This window comes from Felis catus, chromosome B2 (assembly GCF_018350175.1).
Source record: "Felis catus isolate Fca126 chromosome B2, F.catus_Fca126_mat1.0, whole genome shotgun sequence".
Lineage (NCBI taxonomy): Eukaryota > Metazoa > Chordata > Mammalia > Carnivora > Felidae > Felis > Felis catus.
In genome coordinates, this window is record NC_058372.1 from 86,411,677 (window position 1) to 86,425,219 (window position 13,543).

General features: G+C 36.5%; 1 long non-coding RNA gene across 8 annotated transcripts in view; it reads right to left on the reverse strand.

Moving 5' to 3' along the window:
* LOC109499783 overlaps positions 1-5,958 on the reverse strand; it is a 166,716-nt gene extending 160,758 nt beyond the window's left edge. For 5 of the 8 annotated variants that reach the window (XR_006598060.1, XR_006598061.1, XR_006598059.1 and 2 more), the window contains exon 1: positions 5,898-5,958. This is a non-coding gene — a long non-coding RNA (uncharacterized LOC109499783). Of the gene's footprint in view, positions 1-107; positions 4,396-5,897 lie in introns of those variants that run through there. The other 3 variants (XR_006598065.1, XR_006598063.1, XR_002742370.2) reach the window with 2 other exon arrangements.
* Between the last annotated feature and the right edge of the window lie 7,585 nt (positions 5,959-13,543).

Genomic DNA, 13,543 nt, shown 5'->3' on the forward strand with positions numbered 1-13,543 from the left:
CTAAGACTAACAAAGTTTATTCGTGATGAAAAGAGACTAGAAATAGCTATACAAATATTCTGGTTTTACTTACATACCTGGTGACTGAATTTATTTTAGGAACTTACTTGGCTGGCTATTTTCGTGGAAATGTGAAAAGTGCCTGGAGGTGATTTCGTATAAAGAGTACAGTGTTCTTTCCAAGAGAATCATGCAGCCCATTCCTAAAATGTACTCTACTATACACCGTCGTCTGTGGAAATTTTAGAATGTGGTAGAAAATACAGTTTTGTAATGGAATCTTAATGAGTAACTCCCATTTAGTCCCGCTCTCTTACAATCAAACAGGAAAATGTGAGTGGAAACTGGGCAACTAGCTGTGTAGCAGTCAGACACAAAGCGCTGAAAAGAAGCCGTGGATTCCGCACCCGCTCCTGTCACTCAGCACCACACTGGCTTTCTAATTGGAGTAGCATAGACATAACTAATGTATGTAGTTTGCATTTGGATTTTTTCTTGAGATAACTTTTTTTTTTTGAAGTGGGGGAAGAGAACAAGAAGGAGGGAGGGAGAGAATCTTCAGCAGGCTCCCCGCCTAGCACGGACCCCCACGCAGGACTCTAGCTCACAAACCATGAGATCATAACCTGAGCTGAAACCAGTAGTCCAACACTCAACCGATTGAGCCATCCAGGCACCCCCAGGTAACTTCTGAATATAAAACATAGAAGTATAATGTTAAACTTTTCAGGCTATTCAAATTACGTGTATTTCAGTTTTATTCACTACCAGTATAAAGTATAATTGCTTTTTATATCTTTTATAGCACTTATTCACTCTTATTCCTTTTTTATTATACTTTACTAAAATATGCTTTTTTATATTCAAAACTGTGTGTGTGTCTATATATATATATATATTCCATAATCCACCACCCTACTCTACCCCCAAAGTTGAGGAGGAAATGGATTTTTATTCTCCACATGACTTCTCAAGGCAGTCTTCTGTGATTGTCAGTAGCTATAGAATCACCCAGAAGACTTTGGTCAGTGAAGGTGAAGAGGTGTCAAGCAGCTAAAAAGAAAAAGAGAACAGCTTATAAGCACTGCTAATACCTCTCCCAGAGGTCAAATCAATTACTAAAGACTGGGGTGAAAGTAGAAAGGAGTATAATTTTGCTCCAAGTTGAAGATACATCTGACCCGAAGTTTATGGCTTTCACCCTTTCAAGAGTGGCTATAAGAATATTAGCTGACATTATTACCCACCTTAAAAGTAAAAATTCCCAGAGCCTTTATTATGTAATAAAATATGAAATATTTGGTCAACCAGTGATTATTAAGGAATTATATGTTTAAGTAGAAGATTATTTTCTCTTCCAGGATGGCTATAAAATGTTTTTGTAATAATCAATTGTAGCTTTTTAAGAAGTCATAATTTACACTGTTATAATAGAGACAACCTTGTTTTCTCTTATTTTAAAAAAACCTGGCACCACAATTCCTTTGCAGACAATGTGGGGTAGAAGGTAAGACCCTGAGGCCATAAGCTAGTGCATAGCTATATGTTAGGATCACCTGGGGAACTTTTTAAAAATGTTGATTCCCTACTTATACCTTCCTCCTCATCAAGGCTGTAATCTTGAATCCACATCTGAGTCAATTCTGTATGCAACAGCATTAATATGTGTCCATGAACTTCTAAGTTAATTTAGATTTAAAGTTTAAAAGGTGTCATTTTCTGAGAGATGGACTTCAGGAGACTAGTTATACTATTGTGGGAAAAAAAGGAGCAGAGTGTTTAATGTTATTTATGCCTAATTGCTTGCCCAACATCTGTGTCTCTCTAGTCATGTGCTCATGTAACCTTCCATTCTAATGCTGTATCTTAATATTAATGTCCTAAAAATGTTAAAGAGGAAATTAATGCTAAAAAATATTCTAAATTATGTACAAGTGTAAGTAGTAAAGTAAATGTTAACTCTTACTGATAGCATCCATCCAGGTTACACTTTGGGAGTGGGGAGCCATATCATCTATACTGTAAACTGTACAACTCCAAGTACACACACAGTTTACTTTCTAGAAAAAAACTAAGCTGAGCTATTTTTGCCATAAAATCATATAACTATTTCCTTAATGTGTAGTATTCTTTTCTAATGGAATTTTTAGGGTGTGTGTAATATTATACCATCCCATGAAAGAATTAGAATGATCTGTTTTTTAATAATTCTCTACCTCTAACATTACTGATGAAAACCTGATTTGTATACAAGAATTAGGATATACCCTTTGTCATTTGCTAGCACACACCATTTGCAATAATCTATAAATTTCCTCATACTATACTTAAGAATACGATAAATTCTGTTACACGTACTCCCCTAACTTACAGCTTCAAGCTGAAAAGTTGGTGCTATTGCTACCTAGTAACGAGAATTACATACATTGGATTTTCATTTATTGAAGTTCTATTTATTGGCAACAAACTGTCCTTCTGACCTTTGTCCTTGAGTCCTATAACTGTTAGGTTTCCTAGTTTCAAGAAAGAAAAATCAGTTCTACTTTAAGCAGAAGTGGGTCTTACTGGAAAGATGTAGGATATTAAGAATTGTTAGGAAAACTGGATATCAGGCTCCCTAAATAGGCAGGAACCAAACAGACAGGCAGAAGAGCATCAGGTGAGGTCACCCTGTAAAACCAGTCTGGTCAGAAAGCAGCCATTAGCTCCACTGCCCTTAGAACCATCAGATCCCGTCACTGGGAATTACTGGAGAAACCACTGGATGCCATTGCAGTCATTGTTGTACAATGCAACTGGTACTATATTCTCAACTGTCCCTCCGTCTTTGTATTTACTACTTTGGAGTCAGTATCACAGGCAGAAGCATTCTATCTGTTGAGCTAATATCACCTACATCTATCACTAACATAAATGCCAGGGGTAGAGGAAAGGAAAGTTTGTCATCCTTTGGCTTCTGTACTGGGAACTGGGGCTCTGGATCCAACCAAGATTCTAGGAATGAGATATTTCTTAAAATATAAAAGGAGTTTGGAAAATGGACAGGCAAAAAAGGGGGAAGCATGTTTTTAATACATTTTCCAAGGACTACACATGTGAACAGAATCATATCTCTATGATAATGGAGGTTGAGATAGGTTCCATGATGATCAATTTGTAGAATCAACTTCAAATATAAAACACAGACAAAATTGCCATTAGTTAATTTTGGATGACTGACTCTGGGATTAGGCACAAGGTTTTGGTTTTTGTTTTTGTTTTTACTATTTTGATAACTGTGGCCAACACAGGTCATGAAAGCAGATACCTGGAGCCTTACGCACAAGCAATAAATACAGTTACCAACATGGTACGATTTAAAAGATTTGAAAATTGGCTGAAAATTGGACATTCTTTCTGGTGAATAATGATAAATACACAACATATCAATATTTGTGTGATGCGAGTAAAGCAGTCGTTGGATGAAATTTTGTAGTTTTAAGTGATTATGTTAGAAAATAAGACTTGAAATCAGATACTTAAAAGTCCATGTTAGGAATCCAGTAAAATGTGAGCAAACTACAACAAAAGCAAGTAGGACAAAGAAAATAAAGAAGAAAATAAAACAAATTATTAACAAAACTGTAAGTTAGTTCCTTGAAAATATCCATCCATCTAATTCATCTTTTTAACAGAACATAAAATGAGACAAAACCATCTCAATAGATGCAGAAAATATTTTACAAAAGTCAACACTCACGATTTTTTCAAAATCATTCATAATATTAGTGATATTAATAAATGAAACTAACAAATAACAAAGGAAACACATAAGCACATAAAAAAGTGCTTAACATCATAAGTTACCAAAAAAATTCAATTTAAAATCACAATGATTTAACACTACACATTCACTGGAATAACCAAAATTTTAAAGACTGAACATACTAAATGTTGACAAGGACACGGGAAGACTGGAACTCTCATATATCATGGTGAGAATACAAAAAGATAAAGCCACTGAGGAAAGAGTTTTGCAGTTTCATGTAAAGTGAAACACATTCTTACCACATGATACAGCAATTCCACTCCTATGTATTTAACTGTGAGAAATGAAAACATATGTCCACATAAAGACTTGTACACAATGTTCATAGCAGACTTATTCATAATAGCATAACACTGGAAACAGCTCAATTGTCCATCAATAAAAGAAGGGATAAACTGACAATTTATACAATGATATACTACTGAGCAATAAAAAGGTAGGGTACTGATATATGCAACAATGTGTAAATCTCAAAAACATTTTACTTCCGGCACCTGGGTGGCTCAGTCAGTCAAGCATCTGACTCTGGATTTCAGTTCAGGTCATATATAGCATTTTGTGGGTTTGAGCCCTGCATCGGGCTCCACACTGGCAGTGCAGAGGCTGCTTGGGACTCTCTCTCCCTCTCTTTCTGCCCTGCCCCCCTCTCTCTCCCCCCCCCTTTCTATACACACAGACAACACACACACACACACACACACACACACACACACACACACACACACACATTATTACATTTATGTGAAGTTTTTCAAAAGGCAAAAAGCAATCTAAGGTGAAGAAAATTAGAAGAGTGGTTTTCTAGGGGTTTGAGAGAGTTCATCAGCCAGGAAGAAGAATTAGAGAACTTTTTTGGTAAGGAATATGTTTTATATCTTGTTATGGATAGGGCTACATGGGTATATTATTTTTTCAGACCTCATTGAATTGTATCTTTATGATTTATATATTTCAATTTATTCAATTTACCTCAAACAGAACTTAGTAAATATTAAACTCTAATTAGTAGGTTTGCTGTGGTTTATCAATTCTGAAATTCTCTTTTGTATACCATAGGCTTGAGCAAACGAATAAATATGTTGAAGATAATTGGAGGAAGTTTTCACACACGTGCGCGTGCACACACACACACACACACACACATACATGTATATTTTCTATTCACTGAGAAGGCAGAGGAGCAAAGACACCCCAGTAGCAATGACATGACTACTTTCCAGGTCTTCGCTTCTAAATTTATTCTCCACTAAATGGAATCAGAATTCCTAGGAGAATTAGACAATACCAGTACGAAGACGTGAAAAGTACAAGATAAGCCTGGAACCTCTTGTTGTGACAGAAAGTAAGGAAGTAAAGAATAAAGGAACGTGTCAAATGAATATAAAAGTCAACTCAAAAAGGCTCCCACTGGCTGAACCTGGGGCTATTTGACCACTAAAATAAATACTGGTAGTAATGGATTATAACCTGGTGAGTAAAATAAGAATCCATGACTGCATACTGACATAAAGACACGGATGAGTAAAAAAAATAAGTGCAGGAAAAAGGAAATGCACTTTTTATGGTAGAATGAAGACCAAAAAATGAAGAAAAAATGGAGTTAGAAAGCCATGAGCAGACATCAAATCTAGTAGATAAAAGTTTGATGAACAGGATATTTATGTATTCTCAAAGTATCTCTTCACAAATTACCTGTTAACTACGAAGGAAAAATAGTGATGAAAAGATACCAAAGAGACACAAAAATTGCATAAATGTAAATCTTGCTCCTGGTTTGGATCTTGAATAGGGAAAAAGTAAGGAAATGTCATTTTGATAACTATGTTGTCGATAGGTAAGAGAAAGAACATGCTCTTAGGAAACACACAGTAAATTATTTAAGGGTAAAATTTTTGATCTCTTTGATTTACTTTCAAATGATTCAGAAAAAAAGAACAATATGCAAGTATATAAGAGGGGAAGCAAATGGACAAAATGTAAATAATTGAATCTGGGTATAGGTTATGTGGGTATTTCTAGTTCTTTGTACTATTCCTGAAACATTTCTGTAAGTTTGAAAGTATATCAAAATAGAAAATTATTGGGGCACCTGGGTGGCTCAGCTGGTTGAACGTCCGACTTCGACTCAGGTCATGGTCTTGCAGTCTGTGAGTTCAAGCCCCGCGTTGGGTTCTTTGCTGACAGCTCAGAGCCTGGAGCCTGCTTCGGATTCTGTGTCTCTCTCTCTCTGTCAAAAATAAATATTTTTAAAAAATAGAAATTTACTAAATAAATAAATAAAGTCAGGAACTCCCTCCTCCACCACCAACTCCTTTCTCCCAAAAAAGCAGTTACATGGGAGATTGGTGAGTCAAAAAAGAACAGTACAAAATACCAGTGTTTCTAGCTCCAGGGTCTTTGGAGGGTAGTTCCTAAACATAAGATGGAAGAAAGCTCCTCTTTTGCCCTACTAGTAAAAGTCCCTGAAGGTAATTCTTGCCTTCATCTCAAGTCTGGTTCTATTTTGTTTGATTGCAAGAATAGGACTAAGGAAGCAAGAATCAGGCTAATTATTCTTTTGCCTTGGGAAAAAAATCTTTTATTGTCAGTGAAAGATTTTTGATGCATTTTTTATGAATGATAAAGAAAACTTTTTCTAAAGTAGCTGGATATTTGTAAGCCCAGGGCTATGCTGAAAACTCAAATGTACACAGCAGTTTGAGCACCGTCTGTCATTAACTGTGTGAGGTTTAAGCATTCTGTTTCGTGAGATCAAGATTCTTTTTGTTTGAGGAAAGAAAGGACTGAATTTGCTGGGAGTGAGATCCCAGGACATTTGCATCCTTTTCCTTGCCAGACCATTTCTTTTATTCATTTGTATCTTGCAGTCCAAAGTCTTTATGTCATAAGGTACAGCAGTATATTTTTCACTCACTAATGAACGCTGATTAGAATTCAACCCTTGTAGGTGATATTTATGACAAAGTCACGTTGGAAGGGATATGTATCTTTCAGATATGCCCTCAGGAACTCTGAAAAAATCCATAGTAAAAAATTATCCATTCTTTTCCAAAGTTGCTATAGTTATTGGAAGTGACATTTCCTGTCATTCAACTAGATATAAAATGCTTAACATATAAACATCATCAGAACACATACACATAGCTTTGCCATTAGCTCAGACTAATGCACAGTGGGATAAAAGACATTCTACTCATATAGGTCTATTTTCTTATTTTTGACCTTGAAGGCCTTGTTGTTAAGGAGGAATGATCATCAAGGATCAGGAAATATGTGTGAAAAATCTCCAGAATATAAGAGAGAGAGAGACCAAGTAAGAAAACCATGAAAAGCAATCCAGAGGAGAGATAATGCATGAGATGCAAGAATATCTCAAAACTAAAACCAAAACTTCAAATTAATGCATCAGGGAGATAGACATTTTTGCATCAATAAAAATGGATGACCCTTAGAAGGAAGAACTAAAATAACATAGTTGAAACAAAAGTTTCTACAGAAGACTGGAAATAAATTAAATGTCAAGAAGGAAAATATGAGAGACAAGTTAAGAATTAAGAACATCAAACCAGGAGCTCAAACAACTAATTATTATGAGTTTCCTAAAGAGAATAGAAGGGAGTCATGGGGATAAAAATATCTTCAAAAGCAGACTTTTCCAAAACTAAAAAATGTACATTTCTAGATTAAAAGAACTCGAAAATGTACCAGCACAGTTAATTTTTTAAATATCCCAAACAAGGCACATTCATGACATTTTAGAATACTATGTTAAAGACAAAACCCTAAACAATTAATAATAATATTAACAATTTTAAAAAGAAGTCCATCCAAAGAATGAGAATCAGAATTAAATCAAACTTTTCAACAACAGCACCTGATGATTCAGAAAGAAAGAAATTTTCAAACTAGAATTTTTTCATTCAAGAGTAAGGGTAGAATATGGGGCGCCTGGGTGGCTTAGTCGGTTGAGCGTCCAACTTCAGCTCAGGTCATGACCTCAGGGTTTGTGGGTTTGAGCCCCACATTGGGCTCTGTGCTGACAGCTCAGAGCCTGGAGCCCACTTCAGATTCTGTGTCTCCCTCTCTCTCTGCCCCTCCCCTGCTCATGCTCTATCTCTCTCTGTCTCAAAAATAAATAGAAACATTAAAAAAAAGAGAGTAGAATAAAGATATTTTCATATATGCAAAGATTCACAAAATTATCCTTCCTTTCTTAGGTAGCTGTTGGAAAGGAGTGTAGAACGGAAAAATTATTTCTATACAGGCATTAGTGACAGAGTTTGCTTGACAAATAAACTGTTTTCTTATAAATACTAACTCATCTTTGATCATAAGGGAGAAAGAGGGACTATCTGTAAATGATGAATCAAGACAAAATTTAAACATATTATTTAAAATTACATGGTAATCAGTATAGACAATTATAATAAACCTATTATAAAGTAATAAACTTATATTGAAAGGAAAAGGAGGGTAGTGTATGTGAGATAAATTTATCAGAGAAAGTTAATATAATGTTTGATACTGATACTCAAAAGTTGTTTCATAAACGTATCTTCATATGCCTGTAATTGGAGTTTGGATCTGTAATGACATGTCTGAAAAAAATTGCCCATTCCTCATCTTCCCATGGAAGCCAAGTCCTAAGAGAAGATGAGCAGATGAAGAGATATTTTTTTAATTACAGTAAGTTCTCAGAAAATAGCCGTTAGGCACCATGACTTAAGCACTGGAAAACTAGTTGTGGTTCCGAGAGCAGCAGAAACCTGAACTTGAAGTGGGTCACAAGGATTCCTGACTACCAAAACTGGTGAATTCATCTCAAGTGGGATATGGAAGAGAATACAGTCTGCCTAATGGCTGCACATATTTGTAAACAAGGCAGAACAATTAGAATAAATATTGAGAAAATGCTAACACTTAAAGCCTATAACAGTACAGTTCAGCTCTAAGCCTTGGGTAGGCCCAGTGGAGAATTAGCAGGAAAATCTCAGCCACCCCTTTCTCTACAGGAGGCACAGATCAGTAGCTAGAGCAAAAGACAGCAGAGATTCTGATCCTGATTATAGGCGCCATTTCCACCTACACTGGAGCCCAATCTCTTTGGGAAAATCTGAGAGATATAAGAAGTAGAGTGTGCTGAGAGCCTACCAGTCATTTTGATGAAGCTATTCATTCACTGGAAGTAGATACAAACTGCTAAAGCAAGTCTTCCTGGAAAAACTTGTAATTCAAAAGACCTAATGGGAATTTTTATATCTGAGATCTAAGATGATCACTCACCATATTCCTGAAACAGTTCTCTCAACAGTCCCTGATGGAATTGTGAGAATTCTCCGGACCCCAAGTTGGATGACAACTGTAGAAAGCTCTTTGTGATTATCAGCTAAGCCACAGATGTCTGCAGAAACATGTTTTTTTTTTTTTTCTGGGTGGCATACACTGCAAACTCCACACTTTGTGAGTTAGAGGCATCTCAGTGGGACAGCTGCGGTAAGTGGCTTCAGAGAGCACATCACAGTGTAGTTTCTTCAGATTATGTTACACACACACACCCCATTCACATCACCCTGTAATATCTGCATGAATCAGAGGAAAAAGACAACTCTACAATTGAATATAAAATATAAAACTAATAAGGCATGAAATAGGAGGTATATAATGTATGATTCATAAGTCTGAGTTCTGTTTCCTGCGACAGTATAAATATTTGCCAGTTCTTAAACCAGGTATCCTATGGAGAGATCTATTATGAATATAATGGATTATTCTTCTCTAATTATAATTCCTTGGGTCTGGAGTAACCTGTGAGGAGTAGGAGATCTTACAATATACTCCACTCTAAGAGCCAAGTTTTTCTCTGGTTGTACTATGGTACCACCCTCCCACCCTGTTTTTAGAGTATGTTCATGTTGTCCTTGTCCTGTTTCTACTTTAACATTGACCTTTGAGGGAAAGTATGCTTTGTGCTTCTTTCTCTTTTTTTTTTTCTCTTCCTCACCCTCCTTCCCTCCCACTCTTCCTGATCTGCATCTCTGGATGTTGATCCCTGTCTATATGCTGAGAGGACTCTTTCCTTCCATTTTCCAGCTCTTTCCCCCTTGCCTTCTCTGTGGCTGGATTGTACAGCTGTTTCAGAATCTGGCGGTAGTACTATGGTGGTGTAACAAATTATTCCAAATGGCTTAAAATAACAGTAGCAACGATCCCACAGTTTCTGTAGGTCAGGAGTCTAGGCATGACTTAAGTCAAGTGGAAAGGATTTTTTTTAAAGCTCAGTCGTGTAATTATTGGTAAGACTCAATTCTTCCTAGCTCCTGTACTGAGGCCTTGGTTCTTCACGAGCTGTTGGCCAGAAGGCCTCCCTTGGTTCTTGTTATGGGTATCTCTCCAGAAAGTATCTCAAAACCTTGTAGCTTGCTCCATGAGAGTGAAACAAGCTATAAAGCAGGAGAGCGTGCCAGTAAGATAGAAGTCATTATCTTTTGTAATCAAATCACAGAAGTGATATCCAATTAATTTTTCTATATTCGTCTCTTCAGATGCAAGTTACTAGACCCATTCAAGGAGAAGGGATTATCCAAGGATATATATAAGTACCCAGAGGTGAGGATCACTGGAGGCCATTTCAGAGACTGCCTACCAAGCACGGTTAGAGTGTAGGGGAGGGCAAGTATTTGCAGACGCTGGAGGAGAGAGAAGGTTAGGAGCGATGTCAGAGATGCTACCACTCTGGCTGTATGGTTTGCCCATTCACATCCACATCTATCCTTCTCTCTCCCCTCTAATTCACCCTAGACTCTCACTTTGTCTTCACCATAAGGTTCTATACTCATTGAACCCTTGGTTTTAAGCATTTTCCCTGATTGTCTACCTTTCTGTCCTGCCCAATAGCAATAACTAACATTTATATGTTGGTGTATGTATAGATTATAAAGTATTTTACCTGAAAGGAACAGAATTTCAGAAAGAGATATAACCAAATGACAGAAAAGCAGTGGTCAGAGAAGTGGAAATGTCCAAATAGTGCAGGATCATAGCAATGAATTGCTTCAAGCATTCGGTGGTCAGCCTTGTGCTTTCTACTCAAAACTGGGTTCACCAAATCACCACTGTAGATCCAGAGTATTATTTGCAAACTGCAGAGTTTTATCATTTGGTCTTTTGTAAGTTTAATAAATTTGATGTAGTTGATGTTTGATTACTATAATAATCACAGAGAGTTGTAAATTTTAAATAGAAAAATATCACATTTACTTTGACTATAACCATAGAAACTGAATTAATATCAGTCCTCTTTGCTTATTAAGGTCAGGTTCTGACAGTGGTTGCCATGGTTGTGTTTGATGGTTTTCATTGACTGCATAACAATTAGAAACATTTTTCTGAAAATTAATTTTTCTGGTAACCAGGAACTGAAGTGAATTCAGGTCTAGCTACCTTTTGTACTTTGAACTGGCATTTCTTCCACAGTCACGGTCAGAGCAACATACAAAATCAATCCACAGAAAATACTTATTTATGTCATCTATGGATTTTCCAACAAATAGCTTATGAAAACACCTTTCATGTGGATAATGACTAGAAGTGAAAAGTGGACTGATTCCCAGTAATTACAGTCTGGTGTTGCTTTAATCACCAGTAAGTACTCTATCGTTAAGAAACCTAACATGCCTGAAGCAGATCAGGATACAAATTGTGACTCAAATGAGGAGATAAATGGGAAAAAGATAAATTCTATCTTGTGTATTTTCTCCTCCATCACACCACACTGTATTGCATTTGGAAGTCTTTTCATTTAAATAAAGGTATTTAAGTGACAGCTGATGAACAGTGCGTTTGTATTCCAGGAACGCTCTCTCATAGATTTGGATTATATACAGATGAAAAATAGCCCATATGGCTTTTGAACAAAATGAATGGCTGAAAGCCCTGAAAAATGCTAGTGGAAAGGTTGGCATACTAAAAGGTTAATTAAAATTTGACTCTGCAGGATGGATACTTTTATTTATAGAACTTTCAGCTGATTTTCAGCAGCCATGTTTTCTTCTAATTAAAATAATATGAACAGCTAATAGCAATCAGCTTAAAGAACTGAATATTTTAGAGAAGGGATGATTCATAGGCTTTTCAATAACCATTTTACAGTAGGTGTCTCCACTAAAGAGCACATAAAACATTTGTATTCAGCCATTGTCTGGTTCAAATGTCAGGAAGTATTAAGTTGGAAAAAATGAGGAGTGAATTATTTAAAGTGGCCTAAAATAAGTCATTGATATTATCATGTAAATTTGATATTTCCCTAAAGGTTCTAGAATCATTCTCTGACATGGCATAACTTATAAATTCTGAGAAAGTGGGCCATTAGAAGCATTATTTTAAAAAACAGAAAGTTCCTTATATATTCACATATATAACAAATTGGTAAATAATAGTATTTAAGAGAAGTAAAAGTTTGTTGTGGACACATTATGTACGCATTCAGACAGATACAAAGATAGATAGATAGATAGATAGATAGATAGATAGATAGATAGATAGAGATTAGATACAATAAAGATCATTTCATCATAATAACATCCATAGGATTAAGCATCCTTTCCCCCAAATCATTGAGAATGACTAAAGAAACAGATTAAAACCTGAAGTGGAAAGATAGAATGCATGAATAAGTAACTATACATAAGTAAAAGGTTTAAAAAAAAATAGAAGTAGAAAAGGAACACATCACAAATGTACACTTCCCAGGTGACAGAAACAACAAATCCATCCCCCTATTCTTCACCCCATTTCTCTTTTTCCTCATCTTCCTCAGCAATAAAACTCTTGAATTTCAGTGAGGCATGTCACCTTTTAGAATCAACACTCCACATCCCCACCTTCTATGAAGCTAAAGAGGACCAATTGTGCAGCCCCGGCCAGCGGAATGTAAGTGGCAGTAGTGTCTGAATCTCCTGTGAAGTGTCCATCCTCTCCTCTCCCCTTGCTGCTGACTGGAACGTAGATGTACGTGCTCTGGACAGAGCAGCCTTGTAACATAATGGTTACTTGGGAATGCAATGCTTGCAAGACTGAGAAATAAAATAAAAGGAGACTGGGAATCCAATATTGTGGAGTATCTAACCAGTCCTGGATCCTTCTTCCTAACTTGTACTTTGAGAGAAAGCAATTTCTACCTTTTAAATCCACTATTGTTTTGTTTTGCTCACTTAAGGGTGGACCAAATCCTAACTAAATACACTCTAAGATGTGGATTTATTCTAGAGAAACAAATCAGGCAATATCTCTACCATTTAAGATACACTGCTAAACTTTAAAAACCCAAACGTACAGTCTCCATGGAGAGACAGAAGTGCACTAGACCACTTATTCTCAACTTGCATGTATATCAGAATCACCTGGAGAGCTCGTTAAAACACAGAAACCCTAAAAACCCAGAAGATCTGATTCAGTAGGTCAGGGTGGGTCTGAGAATTTACATTTCTGACAGCCTCCCAAGTGATGCCAGTGTTGCCTGACTGCGGAACACACACCCCAGGTGTCACTGCCCCAGAATACACCTCCACCTCCAACATATGCATATTCTGTATGTCCCACAGCATGACACAGCTGCTCCTTGCCCTGGCCTGGCATCAGGATATTCTAATTTCTAAATGTCAGGCAAAGCCACTTTTAACATCCTGGAATACCTTGCCATTCACCTAATAAGCTCCATACCTTCATTATTTTAAACTG